The sequence below is a fragment of the Taudactylus pleione genome, unplaced genomic scaffold (assembly GCF_031769625.1).
Source record: "Taudactylus pleione unplaced genomic scaffold, aTauple2 ptg000065l, whole genome shotgun sequence".
In the NCBI taxonomy this organism is placed as follows: Eukaryota; Metazoa; Chordata; class Amphibia; order Anura; family Myobatrachidae; genus Taudactylus; species Taudactylus pleione.
In genome coordinates, this window is record NW_028284467.1 from 10,164,294 (window position 1) to 10,185,645 (window position 21,352).

Consider the following 21,352-nt stretch of genomic DNA (forward strand, 5'->3'; position numbering starts at 1 on the left):
GGGACTGATAATGGGGAAGGCTTGCGTTGACCTGCCACGTACATTAAGGCAGCAAAGCAGCACCGCTGCGTCAGGTACCTGAGCCTAGTAGGGTGATGTGTGAGACGCACAAGATAACCTATGGTGTAAACAATTATTGAAAAGGTCCAGTTGCTACAAGCCCAAGGACATTGATAGAAGCATTGTGAAAAGTCAACCAAGGTGACCAGGTGGTAAAAAAAATGACGTGGCTTTATTATCTATCATACTTATACTTAGATATGCTCCATCTGGTAAGTAAGCCACATTGCTTCTTTAATAAAGTCAAGGGAAGGCGGCATGTCCAATTTCCAATTAAATGCAGTTCAAGATTTTACTGCATTTAGTATGTGCCTGATGAGTTTTTGGGTGTATTTAGAGTCTCCAGGAATGGGTCTAGACAAATAGGATGGTGACATTAGTGACCTGAATTAGGTGGGGTACACTAGTCTACATGGAGGTCAACTTCGGACAGGACCAAAACTGTGGTAAAGTGCCCTTCATACCGTATCCCAGCCTGCAGAGTGCCGAAGTGTAGGGTTAAATTTTGTGTAATCTCTGCAAAACCATACACCAGCGAAAAACTATTTTCAATTAAATTCCGTGATTTAGGACTGAAGATGCAGAATATATTAAATTAACTTGAATCTGGTCCCAAGTGTCTATATCAAGGGTCTCTATTGTATCTCGCTCCGACTCATGAGATTCTAAAGAAGGAGCACTGTGGGACAGTAAAGCTGGGCACACACTTATTTTGAATGATTTGCCCAATTCAGACGAATCAGAACGACAAATCGTCAAGTGTGTACCCACTATGTCAGGCACTGCGCGCTCCCGTGGGGTCATCAGCCGCATCGTCAGGTTGGCCCTACATGCAGCTCAATTTGACAATGCGACTGATGGTCCCATGCCGCGGGGTGTGGCAGGGGCCAAAATATCGGGAGATTAGGCACCGGATAATCTAATGTGTACCACACGCCCGCCCGATATGTTGGCCTGCCGGTGGGGGTGGGGGGTCATCAGTCACATCGCTGGGTACACATATAGTTTAGTGTGTACCCAGCTTTAGAGCCAATAGATTGTGGATAGGAGTCCTCTGGCTGGAGAGTGTAGGTAACAGAGTGATTTTAAAATGGTGCACAGTTTGGGCAGAGAAAAGCAGAGTGCATTACTGAATGAGTTAAATGAATCTATATTTATTAACCTGTAACATCATGTCATATAATTGCTATTATATTACAAATCATTTTCAACAGGTGTATACATATAATTAAGAATGTTTTTAAATACAATAGTCAAGATAACAAAAAAATTGTCCATAAGGAAAAAAAAAAGATAAAAAGGAAAAAATCCACTAAAAAAATGTCTGATGTCCAGTTAAAATCTAAAATATCATATCCTTTATTGAATTTACAGTTGATCCCCCTTAAGAGTATGTATACTTCAGGGTTAATTGTATATTCAAATGTATGATGTCATCTAATACGGCACTTTTTTCCTTAGTTGTAGTGGTATCACACTGTTGGGATGTTATTAGTAGGAGTGATAGGTCACAAGTGCTGATAGCTTTTTCACCGGTCGAAGATGAATATATCACCATAAAGCGAATAGAAGATATAGGCCCTGATTCAGAGCCGGACGCTCTGATCAGAGCGCTCGCTCTGAATCAGGGCCCACCTCCATTAAAATGGAGCATCCTCCTGGACGCTCGTATAGCTGTGGGTCACCACCCACAGCATATATGAGCGTGCAAAAAGATGGTCGCGATGGTCTTGACCATTGCGACCATCGGAACTGCGAGTGAAAGCCTGCGGTTGGGTTTCCCAACCGTAAGGCCAGGAGTGATTTTGGCTCTATCAGAGCCAAAATCACTCCCACTGACATCACTAGTGATGTCAGTGGGGCCGGCTTCAGACGGTAGGCGTTCCCTTGGGAACGCCTCCGTCTGGCAGGCACGCCCCCGGCACGCCCACCAAAGGGGGCGTGCTGTCAGTCACCATCGACAGCACGCCCCCTTTGGTGAGACACTCCGAGCGAAGGAAAGTCCTTCGCTCGCCGGGTCTCGCGCATGCGCACGACAGAGCTCCCTCCGTCGTGCGCATGCGCAGTGGGGAACATCGACCCACTTGCGAGCGTACTGCCGCTCGCGAGTGGGTCTGAATGACCCCCATAGACAGCCTTTAATGCAGGCTGTGATAGCCAATATCATACAGAGTCACTGAGAGGTGATGAGAGTTCTTAGGATCGAAATCTCTAAATGCACAAATGGCTGTTATATGCATATTTGTATAAGTGTGGAATTGTGATAAACAGCAATATTTTTTTGAGAAAATAATTGCTGCAGTTAAATTGGGGGTACATGTAAATAGGTGCCAGTATATTTGTGTGTCTATAAAGTGCACTTTAAAAAATGTTAAAAATACACCTGCTTTGGTGCCAGCAACATCTTATACAGAACTCTTCTTAAATGTGTTACACAGAACCCCCTAAGCGTAGACATGTAATGGGATTGCTAGAAACTTATAACTGTCTCCGTTGTGGAGCACAAGATGCAGAATTGATGTATTGTTTATGGAGTTGCCCGATAATACTGGGATTCTGGGTTATGGTAGAAAACTGTCAATAGGCACTTGTTAAATTGCCTACCATTAACGCCTGAGTGTGCAATATTTGGTAATACACCCAAAGAAACCAGAGTACCAAGAGGAGTAAAAAAATTACTAGTTATTATATCAGCAGTAGTAAAAAAATGCATTCTGCAAGTGTGGCTACAGGATACAGCACCTACACTAACACTATTTCAGGGAACTTTTCCATATTTTCAGAATGGAATGGTTGGAGGCCTCGATGCAAAAAGAAAAGTTCACAGAAAAAACTTTTTTGCCACTTGGGAAAGTTACATTGAAACTCTGGGCCTGATTTAGACCCGCTCGCAAGCGGGTCGATGGCCAGGCAGTGCGACCATCGCGACTATCACCTGTCCGCTCGCAAAAGCTGTGGGTGGTCACCCACAGCTTAGCAAGCGGCCAGGAGACCGGCTCAAAAAAAAAAAAAAAAAATGCCCTGATACAGAGCGAGCGCTCTGAAAGAGCGTCCGGCTCTGAATCAGGGCCTCTGTCCCAATCATTAAAGGAACAAACAAATAGGGAAATGTTTAGAAACACACTCTGGTACGAGACACGTACGAGACTCCCCAAATTTAACACATATGGTCAATTAATTGAGAACTATGGAAGGAGGTTGAGGACCCGGGCCCACACAATGTTTATATGCTTGCATTACCTATATTGACATTGTTTTGTGCATAACCTTGCAGTGATATGTTGATGTTAAAATTTGTGGACTATTAATGCTATAGTTAGGCCACTGTTATTGTATAAACTAATGGTATATGTGCATTATTTGTATTGTTGTAGCTATGTTTACGATTATTGTGCTTCAATAAAGATACAATAACAAAAAAAAAAAAAAATACACCTGCCGCAGCCACCTGCAAAACACCTGCCCCATCCATACAGGCCCCCAAAATACCTGACCCAGTACTTTAAAGCCATTTTCCAAAACTTTTTACATTTTAACCCCAAAAATGACATGTCATTGAAATAAGAAATCATTTTTTTTACCTAATTAGTCAAGGGGGGGTCCAAAGGGCTCTGAACCCAGTCACTACATTTTTATCCAAAAATATTGATTTTGCAAATTTTTTCACCTTTTCTGATATAGTGAAAATAGATCGCCGTGTTTTGTCATACGAAAACCTCAGCAATAGGATTGCACGATACACATTTTTGTACAAACAGTTCGCACCTGCGAACACTTTTTGCCAAAATGTGGCTTTTTGTGGCTAATTGAATCTTATCTGGCCCATAGGGCCTGATTCAGAGCCGCTTGTAAGCGGCCGCTCGTTCGTTCTGAGCGATGTTTGCCCAACTGCGCATGCGTACGGATCGTTATACGCATGCGCGAACCAGTCAGTGCGGTCGAAATTCATGTGCTCGCAAAATAGCGAATGCCTGATAATTTGAGTGACAGGAGTAGGCGTATGTGGGTGGTAACGGGGGAAGGTGCTTGAAAACGGGGAGTGGAGATCCGAACGCAGGCGTGCTTAAAAGGTCAAAACGGGCGTTTTATGGGTGTGCATAATTAAAACAGCAGCGTCATTGACCACGTCACTGGGTTATTTTATAGCCAGAACTGCTCGCAAAATTGTGGTAGCAAAAACCAACCCCAAGAATAGCGAGCAGTTCATACCCTGGTCGATGTACTCGATTAATCTAATAAATAGCGGACATGACGTAGGATGCGAGCGGCCAGGGGGCGTATTTTTTAAAAAAACTACCGCAAGTTTTGTTCGCTCGTTCAGACCTAGAGGCGTCAACAGACCTCAAAGAGCGAACGGTTCATTTGAATAGCCACCCCTTTTTGTTGAACGAACGACTGCAAATAGCGACCGGCTCTGAATCAGGCCCATAGTCTAGTGGAAGGATCAGAGTGCCAGATTACTCCTTAAGTAAGGTGAGCTGCTTAAAAATAAAGCCTTAAATTGAGCACACCCAAACCACCTTCCTTCGCTGGCTTATACAAAATCCTCATCCTTAACCTTGGTCTCTTTCCTGACCATAGATAGAATGATGATTACTGCTGCAAAGAGAGAAGGACCTTGGAAAGAATGTGTACTGGGAGAGCCTGAAAAATGTAAAGAAAACAAGGGAGGACATTAATTTTAAGTTTGTTCGCTTGGCCAGTCCATGAGATGAAATGAGACGTCCACTGTTTGAGATTCCCAGATATGGTGCGGAAGAGCTTAGAGTAATTTGCAGTATAGTACAGCAAATAATGTCTGGTGCGATACACCCCAAGATATTTGAGGTGGTTCTGTTTCCAGTTGAATATATAGGGGGTCATTCAGACCCACCCGCGAGCGGCAGTACGCTCGCAAGTGGGTCGATGTTCCCCACTGCGCATGCGCACGACGGAGGGAGCTCCGTCGTGCACATACGCGAGACCCGGCGAGCGAAGGACTTTCCTTCGCTCGGAGTGTCTCATCAAAGGGGGCGTGCTGTCGATGGTGACTGACAGCACGCCCTGTTTGGTGGGCGTGCCGGGGGCGTGCCTGCCAGACGGAGGCATTCCCGAGGGAACGCCTACCGTCTGAAGCCAGCCCCACTGACATCACTAGTGATGTCAGTGGGAGTGATTTTGGCTCTGATAGAGCCAAAATCACTCCTGGCCTTGCGGTTGAGAAACCCAACCGCAGGCTTTCACTCGCAGTTCCGATGGTCGCGATGGTCAAGACCATCGCGACCATCTTTTTGCACGCTCGTATATGCTGTGGGTGGTGACCCACAGCTATACGAGCGTCCAGGAGGATGCTCCATTTTAATGGAGGTGGGCCCTGATTCAGAGCAAGCGCTCTGGTCAGAGCGTCAGGCTCTGAATCAGGGCCATAGTGCAATGCTCACCAAAAACAGACAAATCTTTAAAGCGATTAGGGAGGGAGATAAGGGGATTGGTAAGGATTATCAGGATATCATAAAAAAGATTTTGTATTCAGAGGAGCCCAAGTGAACTCCAGAAATATCCAGGTTACTTCAGATTTTAGAGGCTCTATCTTAAGTGTAAAAATGAAAGGTGACAAGGGGCACCCCTGCCTGGTGTCATTTTGAATCAAGAAGGGTTTAAAAACAAGTTTTTGGGCTAAAACGTAAGCTGACGAATTGCGTTAGAGCAACTTAATACCTCTTGGAAAGCGGCCTGAGAACCCATAATGGAGTAGTGTGCGATCCATAAATGTCCAGGAGTACTGGTCTGACTGTTGGAAGGAGTGCACTGGTTGGACCAGGAATCTCACCACCAAAGAGCCCTACAGTTCCCTGCTGTATGCCTGCAAGTACCCTATATCATCACCATTGTACATTAGATCCTCAGTACTACTATCCACCGGTGTCAGAACCATGATCACGTCTGGCGCACAATAGCACCCAGCAACAGGGGCGCAGAGAGGGGGGGGGGAGCGGGTACAGATTACCCGGGCCCGGGCTTCCTGAGGGTCCCGGCAGGGGCCCGGCGCCGCTCCCCCTCCCTCACAGCAGCCCAGCACACAGCGTGTGCTGAGCTGCAGTGGAGACTGCTCGTGGCTGCTGAGCAGCAGCCACAGCAGTCTCCTATGCCTGTGCGGGGGAGCGATCACACTGATCGCGCCCCCCCTGGCTTTGCGTCGGGCTGAGGGGGCTCAGAGCGGCGCTGCAAATCTTTTTTTTTTTTTCTCGGCAAGGGGGCGTGGCCACGCCTCCCATGATTAGGCCACGCCCCCTATTACCCGGGCCCGCCACGGCTCTTGGCGGGCCTGCCCAGCAATACCCTGAAGCTCCAGGCTGACACAGTGTATTACACCACCGCTATTACACACCTGTATAATTCCATCTGTCACATGCTGTCTTGCCATCTGCTGTTTTACCTGATGTATAATAAATCTAATAACTGGCTAAACACACCACGTGTAGACTAGCCACCACCAGCATCAACTACTGTGTTATACATCTAATCAACATCACTCACACAGGGCCGTAGAGAGCCGCGGCGGGCCCAGGTACAGAGGGCGTGGCCTAATCACGGGAGGTGTGGCCCCCTCGAGCTAAAAAAAAAGTTTGCGGTGCTGCACGCTGTGATGGGGGCACTGTAACCCCCTCAGCTCGGCACAAATCCAGGGGGGGCGCAATCAATGTGATCGCTCCCCCCCACAGGCAAAGGAGACTGCTGTGGCTGCCGCTCAGTCTCCCAAGGCAGCTCAGCACACGCTGTGTGCTGGGCTGCTGAGAGGGAGAGAAGGAAGGGAGGAGCTGCGCCGGACCCGGGCCCCCGCCGGGCCCCTCAGGAAGCCCGGGCCCGGGTAATCTGTACCCGCTCCCCCCCCTCTCAGCGCCCCTGCACTCACACTCTTCCAGTTATATTATACTCAGAGCAATTTCTAGATGATATGGATCCCAGTGCAAACAGTCAATATACCCCCCTACCCCCCTCGGTTATTTTCCAAAAAGATAGTACATCTGCATGCGCCAAAGGCACGAGCATTTTGAAAATAGGGCCTTGGCCTCACAACAAGGGGTGTGGCATCAGAAAAACACACACACTGGCCACCAGAGTAAAAAAAAAATAATACAATGGCACTCACAGTAAAAAAAAGAAACCCACAATGGCCTCCACAGTAAAAAAATAAAACACACATTAGTTGCCTCCAGCCTCCCACAGAAGACTTACCTGACCTGTCCGCAGTACTGCAGAGTAAAGCTCCCAGTCCTCCATCTTCCTCAACTGCAGGCAGCAGGAGCCAGAGCAACACTACAGCCTCAGAGATGCAGAGGCTGGCTGAGGGGTTGAGCCTAGTTCCCCGGACGCTGCATCCACTCCTGGGGCCCTGATGCCGCATCCACTCCTGGGGCCCTGATGCCGCATCCTTTCCTGGGGTTCCGCTGCCGCCTCCACTCCTGGGGACCTATAATGTCACGCCGCCACATCGCCATAGGTCACAGCCCAGACGGTGTCTGAGCCGATTGGCAAAGCCCAGGGCTGCTCTGACTGGTGGCACTGCTGTTGCCGCCAGTCACGCTGTGTCCCCATTCCCCCGCTCTGGTGGCAGCAGGGGTAAGTGCATCCCGTGCAATCTCGCCCGCCCTTAGAAGCGGCCATGATTATACTCTAATGTATTAAATCATCTGGAGAACTAAAGCTCCCAGCAAACTCCACATGTGTGTCATTGTGACAGTTTACACTATCACCTGCTTTCACCACAATGTCTGCTAATAGATATAACTGAAAACTGATGTGAAAATAGTTACTTCTAATTGACATCAGCATTCAAAGAATAAATATGACATTTAAAACTCTCAGTTAGATCTGAGTTCCGAGATATAGCCCATTTATGACGCTGTAGGGGTATTCCTAGTGAAGTGGGCAGAATGGAGAGAATCTTACCAGCAATCTGTATTCCGCGCAGAGGGGGCGTGGCCTAATGACCCAATTAAATGAATCAGTTATTTGTCCCCTCCCCTATTCAAATATATGCGATTCACGGGATTACCCACACAAGATAACTGTGGTGCACTGAGTGACAAGCATAGTGAGCGATTCCACCAAGACATTTCAGCAATGGAACAAAGACATCAGGGTAGGTGAATCACTACTGTTGGACAGTGACAAGAGATGCCCCAGAAGAGGAGTACAAGCGACAAGCAAAGAGAAAGCACCGCCATGAATAGGCCACTATATTAGATAGTACTTTCATATGCTGTATGTTTGTTTCGTATGCTATATGTTTGTTTCGTTTTGTGTTCTTATTTGATTGATAGAAAATAAATAACAGTTGTTTTAATTCAATCAAGAAAATATCAGATTATTTTAAAATAGCTTTTCACTATGACTATATTACTAATGTACATACAGTATAGTGCAAGTAGTGTAGCTCTAAAAATAGAGCTAGTAAAAACATTCTGAAATTATTTTAGTTTTTCTTGACCTCAAATTAGTAATGTATGACTATTTTTAGAAAGGAAACAAATTAAAAGTATTAATTTGTTGTACAGTGATCATGTTCCCTGCACATAGTTTACTTATTAATCCAATAAATAAAATACATGATACTTTTAGCTATTTAGCTGCTCCAACCGTTTCCTATCCCATCTATTTCAGCATCCAGTTTCCATATTATGTATTAATATGCATTACATAAGTGAATTAATGTGTATTCATCTTGCCAGTGGTTGCCTACACACAATGTACTTTCTTCTATGATGCTATTAGATAAAGGAATTATGTATGAAATGCAAAGTCACTATAGCAGGGGAGAATGCTGCGACAAATGATGTCTAGTGTCATTACATTTTTCTGGTGTTGTAAAAATTAGTATTTAATTTTTTTTTCTATTAGATTTCAATTTAGTTTTGCACTAAAGTGCTTCTATTTATTGAATTGATAATACTGTATATAGTGACTACTGCTGCAAGGATACAGTTCTCAAAATATATCTCACACAGGGGTTCTCAGTGTTTTATCTTGTGTTAAGCAGAAAGAAATTATTTTATTTTCGGATTAAATCGACACTCTATACAAAAGACACAATATTATGATTACAATAGCAGCTGTATGCACACTCATTACAGATTCATACTTTTGTGGCTAAATTCGACACAAACCAACGTTGTGCAAGTGCGATGGATGAATAGAAGACATGGGAAAGTGGTCAGGACAATAGGTAACAGTGACTGTTAGAACAAGCAGAGCAGGGGTTGATTTAGGGCCTGATTCATGGGCATCAACAGGGGGGTAGTGACTTAAACACAGGCATGTTGCAGCCGTTCTCGTGGCGTGTCTCAGCCTGCGTCTGGTTCAGCGTCTAAGTTCCTGTGGTTATTCTGCGTGATTAGGGTGGGGTTACTCACAGGGTTACTCAGAAGGCCGATAATCGACTGATCTGCGACTGATGCTGCATTTTTTTTTTTATTTAGTTGCTTGGATTTGCGAAGCCGTCAGTGGGTGTCCCAATACAAATTCAGGCGGCTAAGTTTCACTATTCGTGGCACTAATAAATTAAGTACCGCTGGCATGTACCATTGATCACATCCAGGAACAGGTACGCCATCCCTGCAATGTGTATAAGTAAATTAATCACATTAGCAATCACTTTACTTTCACTTTCTGGTGGCCACGGCACTACTGCGCATGTGTGGTATGATGGCCACCCTTGCGTAAGTGGAGAGTGCCGGGGAGAGATCCTACAAATCCCTCTCCCAGTGCTTTTTACGGCATGTAGCATATAGGCTACAATGGCTAAAACCATCTTCCGATGGTGTTAGCTACCGGGGCCAAGCTCCGTTAAAGTTAGGGATAGCATTAGGCTTAGGGTTATCATTAGGAGATCTATTAGGGTTAGGCATAGACTCACATCAATAACACAATATTGACATTCTGATTATGTTGACATGAGCTCTTCATTTCGGGTTGGGTATGGGATCCTGGCGGTCGGGATGCCGCCGGTCAGAATACAGACAGCGGCATACCGACAATGAGAATCCCGACACCATTAGGTAAGTATCCTACCACTAACATTTACCCTTAGCCCTAACACTCCCTCCCCGGTGCCTGAACCTAATCTCCCTCCTAGTGCCTGAACCTAATCTCCCTCCTAGTGCCTGAACCTAACCTCCCCCTCCATGCACCCTAAACCTAACCCTCCCCCCTTAGTGCCTAACCTAAACCCTTAATCCTAACCTAACCCCTGATACCTACCTAGGGAATGTCGGTAATCAGGATTCTGGAGCTGACGGGATTCTGGCGCCGGAATTTTGACCGTCGGCATTCCGCACACTGGGATGCTGACTACATCCCCTTAAATTCTGAGGCAGTCCTTGCTATATACAGTTCAAGACTTATTTAAGTGATTGAAGGAAGCCCTGCAGGCTTTCTTTAAATGGTGAATGGTGTCTGAGCTTGATGGTATCCCCAGTATGCCTGCTGCTCATGAAACGGATAGAGTGCCATCTGGGTCTTCCGGAAAAGGAAGTGAATATTCACCATTATAACCTCTAGGGTAAATCTGAAACTGTGTATAGTTGTATGTGCTCTTCTTCACTGAAGGGCTAGGTTATCCTAGCATCCTTTGGTCGTGCCATTAGAAAGATAAGGCAAACAGTTACAATAAAAGATGCCCGTCAAAGCATGCAAAGTGAGAATTCATGTGAGAAAGTGATATATAGCTTTCACTGTTTTTGTACATGTCTTGTGCCTATATGTAAACACCTTCCTTCATCTAATGTTTGGCCCAGAGTTGTAAATATTGGTATTCTTATTTTTAAGTACTAATAATTATGGTGCATACACGGTACGATAAAAATGCACGATATGAAAGATAACGATATCGTTCATATCGTTATTGTTCCGATCGTGCATTTTTTGGTGCCTTCCAACCCTCAAACGACCAGTGATGCGCGGGCACGTATGGACAATAACAATATCGTCCATCGACCATGCATGTAGGTCAACCTGGTCGATATCAACCAGGTTACATAGGGACCCGCGATCAACGCTGGCCCATCGTTGGTGGGTTGGTGGTGTGCTGGATGAACGGTAACGATCATCCAGCACACTGGGAAGGTGCAGGGAGATCAGTCAGCGATATCGTTATCGCTGACTGATCGTACCGTGTGTACACACCATTAGGTTACTACTAACATGTTGCTACATTTGATAGCCCATTTATTTTCACCTAAAATAGCCACAATAGATTTGAAGTTATATTTAGCCTTACAAATAACACCTAGGGGTAGATTTACAAAATTTTCTAATGAAAAGTGGTGGTGTTTCCTATAGCAACCAATCAGATGCTGTCCATTATTTGCAATGTAGAAATGGTAGCTATAACCTGATTGGTTGCTTGCTATGAGTAACACTACCTCTTTTTGTTTTTAGAAGTAATTCTACCCTCTAGTATACAGTATTTTTTTTTGCATATACCCATTTACTAGTGCTTTTCACACGCACCGATCTTTATAAACTTCTTTCAGAGACAGTCCTCTACAATGTCATATTATTTTCCATTGCTGTTCTGAAACTCAGGTCCTGATTCAGAAATGGACGCTACTGCATCCGTTCTACTGTCTATTGCCGGAGTCGCGGACGCAATAATATGCAAATGTTCGTTCAGTCTTTCCCTTGTGTTCTAGCATGCGCCTGATTGTGCAAGCCCTGAGACACCCACTCTCAACACCTGTGCACGCTGTAACACCGCCGGTGGTTCTAGACCAGGGGAATTCAATATACGGACCTTCAGCTGTTGTGGAACTACAAATTCTAGCATGCCCTGCCACAAATTTAGGGCCCCATATAACAGGAAATGTTATTACCAGCGACATATTTTGTTTAGTATTGCAGTGATACTAACAAATATGCCACTGGTATTCATTATTAATTGATATGCAGAAAATAGTATTGCTGCGCTCGTGTGTTTAAAGCAGCTCAATAAAATATGATACTAAGTGGTCCAAGTAGTACTGAGCGCTATAGGGAGGTAGATAGATGAGGGGAAAACGTTAATAAGAAAGGAAAAGGAACATAAAAGATGAAGATAAAAGTTAATAAAAAGATGTAAATAAAGTAATAGGTAAAAAAATAAATAAAATGAATCTTGGAAATAAATGAGTAAAAACTCGGTAGAAGCATATACTATAAAAACGTCACTATGATTTTAATGGTATGTTTTGTGTTTATAGCCTTTTTAGGAAAAGGTGGGGAGCAGAGCTCGGGGCTCGGGAACGGTGTAAACAGTCTGCTTGGGAGGAGTCCGCAATGTGCAGCAATAGCTATCCCTAATCTTACCCTACTCTGGGCTGTTGTAATCTCGTTCTGTTGCGGCAGCTGCCGGCAGTCTGTGGAAGCGTGACTCGGATAAGTCGCCTCCCAATGACATCAGACGCCCATCGATTAATGGTGCTCGCGTCCCACTAGCTCCAGCTAGTGCCCTCACATCCTGTTCCCCTTCATCCAACGCGTTTTGCACCACATAGGGTGCTTTGTCAAGGATGTGTGTTTGGCTGGCTTTAGCTCTTTAAATAGGGTAAAAACTATTGAAAAAACAGAAGTGCATTTCCGGAAATCTTCAGGAAAAGGCGGCAAGCACATGTTCCTGAGATCTAAATTAAAATGTATATGCTTTAATAAAATGAGGTGAAATAATACAAATAAAATAGATATAAGAGAATAGAATAATAAAATAAATAAAAAGATAAGCTATATGTCAAAATGAATAAAATAAAAGTGGATAAAATAAATAAAATTCTATATAAAAGACCATATAAAACATAGGAATGAAGAAATAGAGATGAGACTGGGAATAGTGTTTGTATTGGTCTATAAAAATGCTTTGAGTTCTGTATCGAAGTTCAGTCCCAAGGTTCTAGGGTTTGCAGTTCGTAGATCCATTTGGTCTCTTTTCGTTTTAATGTGAATACTAAATCTTCCTCTCTCCAGTGGGGGGTTGATAACTGGATGCCCATAAAAAATAATCCTTTGGGGTTTTTGTTGCATTTTTCTGGAAAGTGGGCTGACAGGCTGTGTGTTTTTAGCCCTTTTTTAATGTTGTATAAATGCTCAGCCACTCGTGTTTTTATCTTCCTTTTTGTTTGGCCCACAAATTGTGTTGCACATGGGCATTTTAATAAATAAATGGCTCCTTCTGTATCACAGGATATGTGTTCCCTTATTGTATAGCTTTTACTGTTTGTTGGGATTGGAACGCTTGTATTGGTTTTTTGGTTTCTTGGTTTTTGCAACCGGGGCAGTTATAACAGTAGTGGAAACTTTTTACTTGTTCTTTCGATGTGTGTGATGTAAATGGTAAGAAGGTTTTTGTTAAGTGATGCTTCACATGTTTTGCTTTTTTTGTAAATGATCTTTGGTTTCGGTGGGATGTGTTTCTTTAAATCCTCGCCAAGAAGTAATATATGCCAATGGGTGTCTAGAATTTTTTCAATTTCTTTAAAATTCCCATTATATTGGGTGATGAAAGTTGTCTGGGGGCTTGTCTTTATTTCTTCTTTTGTTTTGTATTGGATTAGTTCGTCTCTCTCCATATTTGATGTTTTTTCAATTTGTTTTTGTAAAAAAGGTTCTTTGTATTCCTTTTGAAGGAATTTTTGCTTCATTTCTTCACCTTTTTTTGGAAGGTATGGTCCTCTGTGCAGTTCCTTCAGACCCTACGGAACTGTCCCCCTGGGATGTTATTGAGCTATTGTTTATGGTGGTTACTGTTATATGCCAGCATTGTGTTCCCATTGACTTTCTTGATATGTGTTCTTGATTGAAGGCTGTTGTTTTTGACATATATCTCTAGATCTAGGAAAATTACCATTTCTGAGCTGTATGTAGAGGTGAATTCTACACTGAGCGTGTTGTTATTCATGTATACAAATAATTCTTCTAGTTTTGTGATTGGACTGTTCCAAATTCATCATTACTTACCACTCTGATGAGGTCTACCGACATCCTGTTACTCAGCGGCGTCCTCCGTTCTGTTGTGATGGGCTGCTGTGTCTTGTGCTTGTTCAACGGCCAGTCTGACCATGCACATGACACTTTCACCTGGCGGGGACACAGCAAAGCACTAGAAGGCTGTGCTGAAGCTGGAAAGGATGCTGCTGAGTCTCTATTGCCGGCAATGGGGACCATCTTGCTCTCGCCATCTATAGATGGTGTAAGCGATACAGTGAAAAACAGCGGTAATCTTAATTTACCTCTATTTGTTAAATACTGAGGACATAACCCCTTTAGCAAGTGCTAATATGGTTATGTATCTTTTTAAATGGGGCCCTTAGCATCCACTAATAACAAAACTGTGACAGGAAATACTGGGATATGTAGTTCCACAACAGCTGGAGGGTTGCATGTTGAATACCCCTATTCCATCCTGACAATCCACCATCGGTGCATCATCGCAGTCACCATCCACTTTTGAAGCAGCCCTATAGCAGGTGGAAGCAGTTGTGCGTCTGAGATCACAGCTACTTTCACTGGCACTCCCATAACAAGCCCACAACACTTACTTTTTTTGTGTTCACTCAGGCCACCTCCCAGTCACCACCCAGGAACACCCATCGGTTTGCTGCTCGATTTCTGGTACTGCCTGAGCCAATTGCAATAGCTCATTTGTGTGGACACTCAGGGCCATGCATGAGCCATCTAAGTTTTCAGAATTTTTTGCGCAGTAGCAAATAATCACTCAACTATGTGAACATTGGCATTGCCTGCAGTTTGCATCTGACTCAGGCCCACAGTCTGACCGGTCTGCATATCCCCTCATAAAGGGGTCTATGTACTAAGCCTTGGAGAGAGATAAAGTGGACAAAGATAAAGTACCAACCAATTAGCTCTTAACTGTCATTTTTCAAACACAGCCTGTAAACTGAGTTTTTAGCTGATTGGTTGGTACTTTATTTCCGTCCACTTTGACTCTCTTCAAGGCTTAGTAAATAGACCCCTACAGTGCATCCAGAAAGTATTCACAGCTTCACTTTTCCCACATTTGGTTATGTTACAGCCTTATTCCAAAATGGAATAAATTAATTTTTGTCCACAAAAATTCTACACACAATACCCCATAATGACAACGTGTAAAAAGTTTTTTGGAGATTTTTGCAAATTGAATTAAAAAAAAATGAAGAAATCACATGTACATAAGTATTCACAGCCTTTGCCATGAAGCTCAAAATTGAACTCAGGTGCATCCTGTTTCCACTGATCATCCTTGAGATGTTCCTACAGCTTAATTGGAGTCTACCTGTGGTAAATTCAGTTGTTTGGACATGATTTTGAAAGGCATACACCTGTCTATATAAGGTCCCACACTTGACAGTGCATGTCAGAGCACAAACCAAGCATGAAGTCCAAGGAATTGTCTGTAGACCTCTGAGACAGGAATGTCTCGAGGCACAAATCTGGGGAAGGGTACAGAAAAATATCTGCTGCTTTGAAGGTCCCAATGAGCACAGTGGCCTCCATCATCCATAAATGGAAGAAGTTCGGAACCACTAGGACTCTTCCTAGAGTTGGCCGGCCGTCTAAACTGAGTGATCATGGGAGAAGGGCCCTAGTCAGGGAGGTGACCAAGAACCCGATGGTCACTCTGTCAGAGCTACAGCATTACTCTGTGGAGAGAGGAGAACCTTCCAGAAGGACAACCAAATCTGCAGCAATCCACCAATCAGGCCTGTATTGTAGAGTGGCCAGACGGAAGCTACTCCTTAGTAAAAAGCACATGGCAGCCCGCCTGGAGTTTGTCAAAAGGTACCTGAAGGACTCTCAGACCATGAGAAACAAAATACTCTGGTCTGATGAGACAAAGATTGAACTCTTTGGTGTCAATGCCAGGCGTCATGTTTGGAGGAAACCAGGCACCGCTCATCACCAGGAAAATACCATCCCTACAGTGAAGCATGGTGGAGGCAGCATCATGCTGTGGGTATGTTTTTCAGCGGCAGGAACTGGGAGACTAGTCAGGATAGAGGGAAAGATGAATGCAGCAATGTACAGAGACATCCTGGATGAAAACCTGATCCAGAGCGCTCTTGACCTCAGACTGGGGTGACGGTTCATCTTTCAGCAGGACAACGACCCTAAACACACAGCCAAGATATCAAAGGAGTGACTTCAGGACAACTCTGTGAATGTCCTTGAGTGGCCCAGCCAGAGCCCAGACTTGAATCCGAATGAACATCTCTGGAGAGATCTGAAAGTGGCTGTGCACCGACGCTTACCGTCCAACCTGATGGAACTTGAGAGGTGCTGCAAAGAGGAATGGGCGAAACTGCCCAAAGTTAGGAGTGCCAAGCTTGTGGCATCATATTCAAAAAGACTTGAGGCTGTAACTGCTGCCAAAGGTGCATCAACAAAGTATTGAGCAAAGGCTGTGAATAGTTATGTACAGGTGATTTCTTAGTTGTTTTTTTTTAAACAAATTAGCAAAAATCTAAAAAAAACTTTTTACACGTTGTCGGTATGAGGTATTGTGTGTAGAATCTTGAGGACAAAAATTAATTTATTCCATTTTGGAATAAGGCTGTAACATAAAATGTGGAAAAAGTGAAGCGCTGTGAATACTTTTCGGATGCACTGTAAGTATGCTGGTGCACATCAATATTACACTCATCCCAACAGCATGGTGGTTCACTGATGCACAGATCCAGGTTGCTATAACTGATACCTATTTCGGGTATGTTTGTCTGTCTGGTAACATTCCCCAGTGCCTCACTAGATTTAATTGTGTCTATTCCAATGTTAGAACAAATAACAATAGCTGATCAAAAAGCTTTGTACAGTAATTCAGGCAGAGAGAATTGCTGAAATAATTGGTCTGGATTCTGCTGCTGCTATAGGAAGGAGCTTTGATTCCCAATCCAACAAAGGAACAAATTTGTAATGTCCTGTGCTACTGAAACGTATGAATACATTTATTATTATTAGCACACTTTACCATAAATACAAATGAGAAATACTTCATTCAATACAAGGTTGATTTGCCTTCATTTATGAGTGTTTCCAAGAAGATGTCAGTTACTTCACAATACAGAAAAGAAATACATAAATGCAAAATGTAATTTTAGTTGTATCTCTATCACCTAAATATATTAAAATGAATGTATAATGCCTGATCACTGATAATGAATATGGGAGTATCTTCTCATGCATAAGTTAGTCCTGCCTTCTGTTTATCAGACATAGTAATACTATTATTGTCTTTATGTTGTTTTTATATGTATTTTTTATTTTATGATGAATACATTTCTTTCAACTTTATAATAATTGGTGTTTCAAGGTGGTTGGAGCTTTCTATAGTACGTAGCCAAGTAAACCAGCACTCCTTGGGCATGATTCTGAGTCGCATGCAGAAGCGCACGCAGCGACATCTATTGGCAGTCACCAGTCTGCGACTTTATGCAAATGTGGCCACAAACCCCTTCCCTGGTGTACATCCATGCATATGAATGTTCAAGGACTCAGATGCCCACTCTTAGCGTCTGTACTGTGAGGTTCTGGTTTTGTTGTGGGCCAGGGTGGTGATAGGAGCAGACACTGAAACAGGTTTAAATGAAAATGTGGAACTTTTAATGAGTGGTTTGGTAGACATGAATATGACAAAAACTTAAAATCCAGATATAGCACTAAGTGCACTTGGGAGCTGTGGTGAAGTAATGGGAGATAATCCAGTTAGTGACAGACAATGGAAAATGTCCAGGTAGTGACTGGTTAATAGAAAATGTCCAGGCAGTGGCAGACAATGGGAACTGTCCAGGTAATGACTGGTTAATAGAGAAAATATCCAGGTAATGACAGGCAGGGAAAATCAGGTGTAGTGGTTGAAATGAAGAAGGCAGCAGTGTCAGTGGAGGCAAGGTGCAGGGTGAACAGCCGACTCAGGTACTCAGGCAGGGGGAAGGTAATGGAGGATGAAGGGGAGTCCAGCGGGGTTGGAGCAGACAAGTAGGCAGGCAGGTAGCGTTTCACAGGAACAGGTGGTGAGCACAGGAAACGCTCTCTCAGCTATGCTGAGAAACACGTTGCACTGGCAATGAAGTGAGGCTCTGAACCTCCCTAAATACCAAGTGCTGTGCCGTGACTGGCCAGAGAGAGCATGTGACTAACCAGGATTGGGCGATTAGGTCACGTGACCGGAGGCAAGATGGCGGCGCCCATGCCGGAGCGGAACGGAAGCACCACCAGACCTCACCAACCCAAAGTGACAACATGCCCGCACAGAACCACGCACAGCCAACGCCTCTCGCCAAACACCAGTGCCACCGCCAGATGCCCCCCGCCATAGTGACCTCACAGGCAATATCCGTCGACCACCATGCCGAGAAACTCTGGTCTTGACATGTAGACACTGTAATACAGATTGGTGCATCCTGATTCCTGATACACCACCTTCGGTCGCACCATCGAAACTTGCACCAGCCCATGGCAGGTGTAGTTTCTCCATCTGACCATAGGCAGTTTCGTGAAATTGTAGACCCCAGAAACTTAAAGGAGTCCACTACGGATACAACATTGCCATCTATCATAAGTGGGGACACAGGAGCAGAACTCCTCCTAAAGTCCACAACCATCTCTACTGTTTTAAGCGGATTTAACTCCAGATTGTTCTTACAGCACTACCGGACCAACTGGTCCACCTCTTTTCTGTATGTGGAATCGTCCCCATCCTTGATCAAACCAATAACAGTGGTGTCATCCGCTAACGTCAGGAATTTCACGGATTGCTCACCAGCATGACAGTAATTGGTATTCTGTTACAAGTCGCGGTCACGACTTGAATCCTTCTGACAGGTTGCCCAGACAGGACGGGGTTACTTCAGTTCTTCCTGTTGCTAGGCAATCGGTACACCCCAGGAAGTAATGTGTTATCCACAGTGCAAACCTGATTGGGGCTTCAGCCTATTTGTACTCACTGGGCTAGTGCAGCTGTGCCAACTATAGAGTATCTGTGAGTTCCCTTGGCTTGGCTGCATAGTCAGGTTGTTCCTGTTTTTTCTTTGTGATACTTCTTCCATACGGCTTCCCAGTCAAACCAAGCAGCCCCCGTGCTGCCATCTGTTCAACAAACCTCCATATGGCTTCCCAGCCACACCAAGCAGCCCCCGTGCTGCCATCTGTTCATCAAACCTCCATATGGCTTCCCAGCCGCACTAAGTAGCCCCCGTGCTGCCGTCTGTTCATCAAACCTCCATACGGTTTCCCAGCCACATCAAGCAGCCCCTGTGCTGCCATCTGTTCATCAACCCTCCATATGGCTTCCCAGTTGCACCAAGCAGCCCCCGTGCTGCCATCTGTTCATCAAACCTCCATACGGCTTCTCAGCTGCACCAAGCTGCTCCCGTGCTGCCATCAGTTCATCAGCTTCCTTACGGCAATTGCTAAAACATCGGCAATATTGCTGCACCATCAGCACAATTGCCGCAACATCGGCTCCCAAACCACTGTCAAAACCAAACACTATTCTAATGGCTATTGCCGCACCATCAGCATAATTGCCATGCCATCGGCTGCCAAACCATTGTCAAAACCAAACAGTATTTTAACGGCTATTGCCGCACCATCGGTACAACTGCCGCACCACTGGCACAACTGCTGCACCATCGGCTCCCAGGCCATTGTCAAAACTATACTGTATACTAACGGCCATTGCCGCACCATCGGCACAATTGCCGCACCATCGGCACAATTGCCGCACCATCGGCATAATTGCCGCAGCATCGGCTCCCAAACCATTGTCAAAACCAAACAGTATTCTAACGGCTATTGCCGCACCATCGGTACAACTGCCGCACCACCGGCGCAACTGCCGCACCATTGGCTCCCAGGCCATTGTCAAAACTATACTGTATACTAACGGCCATTGCCGCACCATCGGCACAATTGCCGCACCATCGGCTCCCAAGCCATTGTCAAAACTATACTGTATACTAATGGCCATTGCCGCACCACCGGCATAATTGCCGCAGCATCGGCTCCCAAACCATTGTCAAAACCAAAAAGTATTCTAACGGCTATTGCCGCACCATTGGTACAACTGCCGCACCACCGGCACAACCGCTGCACCATCGGCTCCCAGGCCATTGTCAAAACTATACTGTATACTAATGGCCATTGCTGCACCATCGGCACAATTGCCGCACCATCGGCTCCCAAGCCATTGTCAAAACCGAACTGTATACTAACGGCTATTGCCGCACCATCGGCTCAAATGCCGCACCATCAACACAATTGCTGTACCATCGGCTCAAATGCCGCACCATCGTCACAATTGCTGTACCATCGGCTCCCAAGCCATTGTTTAAGCCTATACGGTATACTAACAGCTATTGCTGCACCATCTGCACTATAGCCGCACCATCGATATTCTTATCATCATCATCGGTATCAATTCTAAGTGAACATTTTATCTATTGAATTCTCTTGTACCTCCATGTGAGCCGCTACTACCCCGAGCATAAATCCAGGGGGCCACCTAAGTACCGGTGAACGTTTCCTAGTTCTAAGGGAACAACGGGTGACTGTTATTGGTGAAGATCTCGCTACCTGGGTTCTAGTAGTCTCACATGGAGTAGGCATCGGGATTTGTAACATATACAGAGAGAAGAGCATGGGGGAAAGGACACACCCTTGGGGGGGCCCTGTGCTGATCCTGCATACACTTTAAGTGAGCTCCCTTGCTTTCACATACTGCTTCCTATCTGTCAGGAAATCTACAATCCATTCACAGGTAGGTACCGGAACCCCCAAATACAATCATTTCCCTGGGACAATCGTGTTGAACGCCGAGCTGAAGTCGACGAACAGGACCCTCGCATAGGTACCAGGCAGGTCAAGATGTTGCAGAACATGATTCAGCCCCATATTGACCGCATCCTCCACTAAAAATGTAATTTAGTGCAATTAGTTTCATGCTTATGGATTTGAAACTGTGGGGTTGACTCAGAGATGTAGGCAAGTCCAATTTGCGTTCAGATCTTGTGATTTTTTGCACTGAGGGCCTGATTCAGCAAGGAACGCAACCGAGAATGCAATAGTGATTACACACGCAGTCTCACTGTGATCGTATGCTAATCCATTGCAAAGGTCTTTTGCCTGAGGAAGGATCCCTAGAGAAGTGACCGCATGTGAACCAGAAGGAGTTTTCAGGACCCAGCCTACTTTGGACTTTTCTAAGCCTACTGCGGTGGTGCCGAGCTGCTGAGCCTGAGACCTTCTGCTACATCCTAGCACCATAACATACAAACTTAAGGATTGCAGT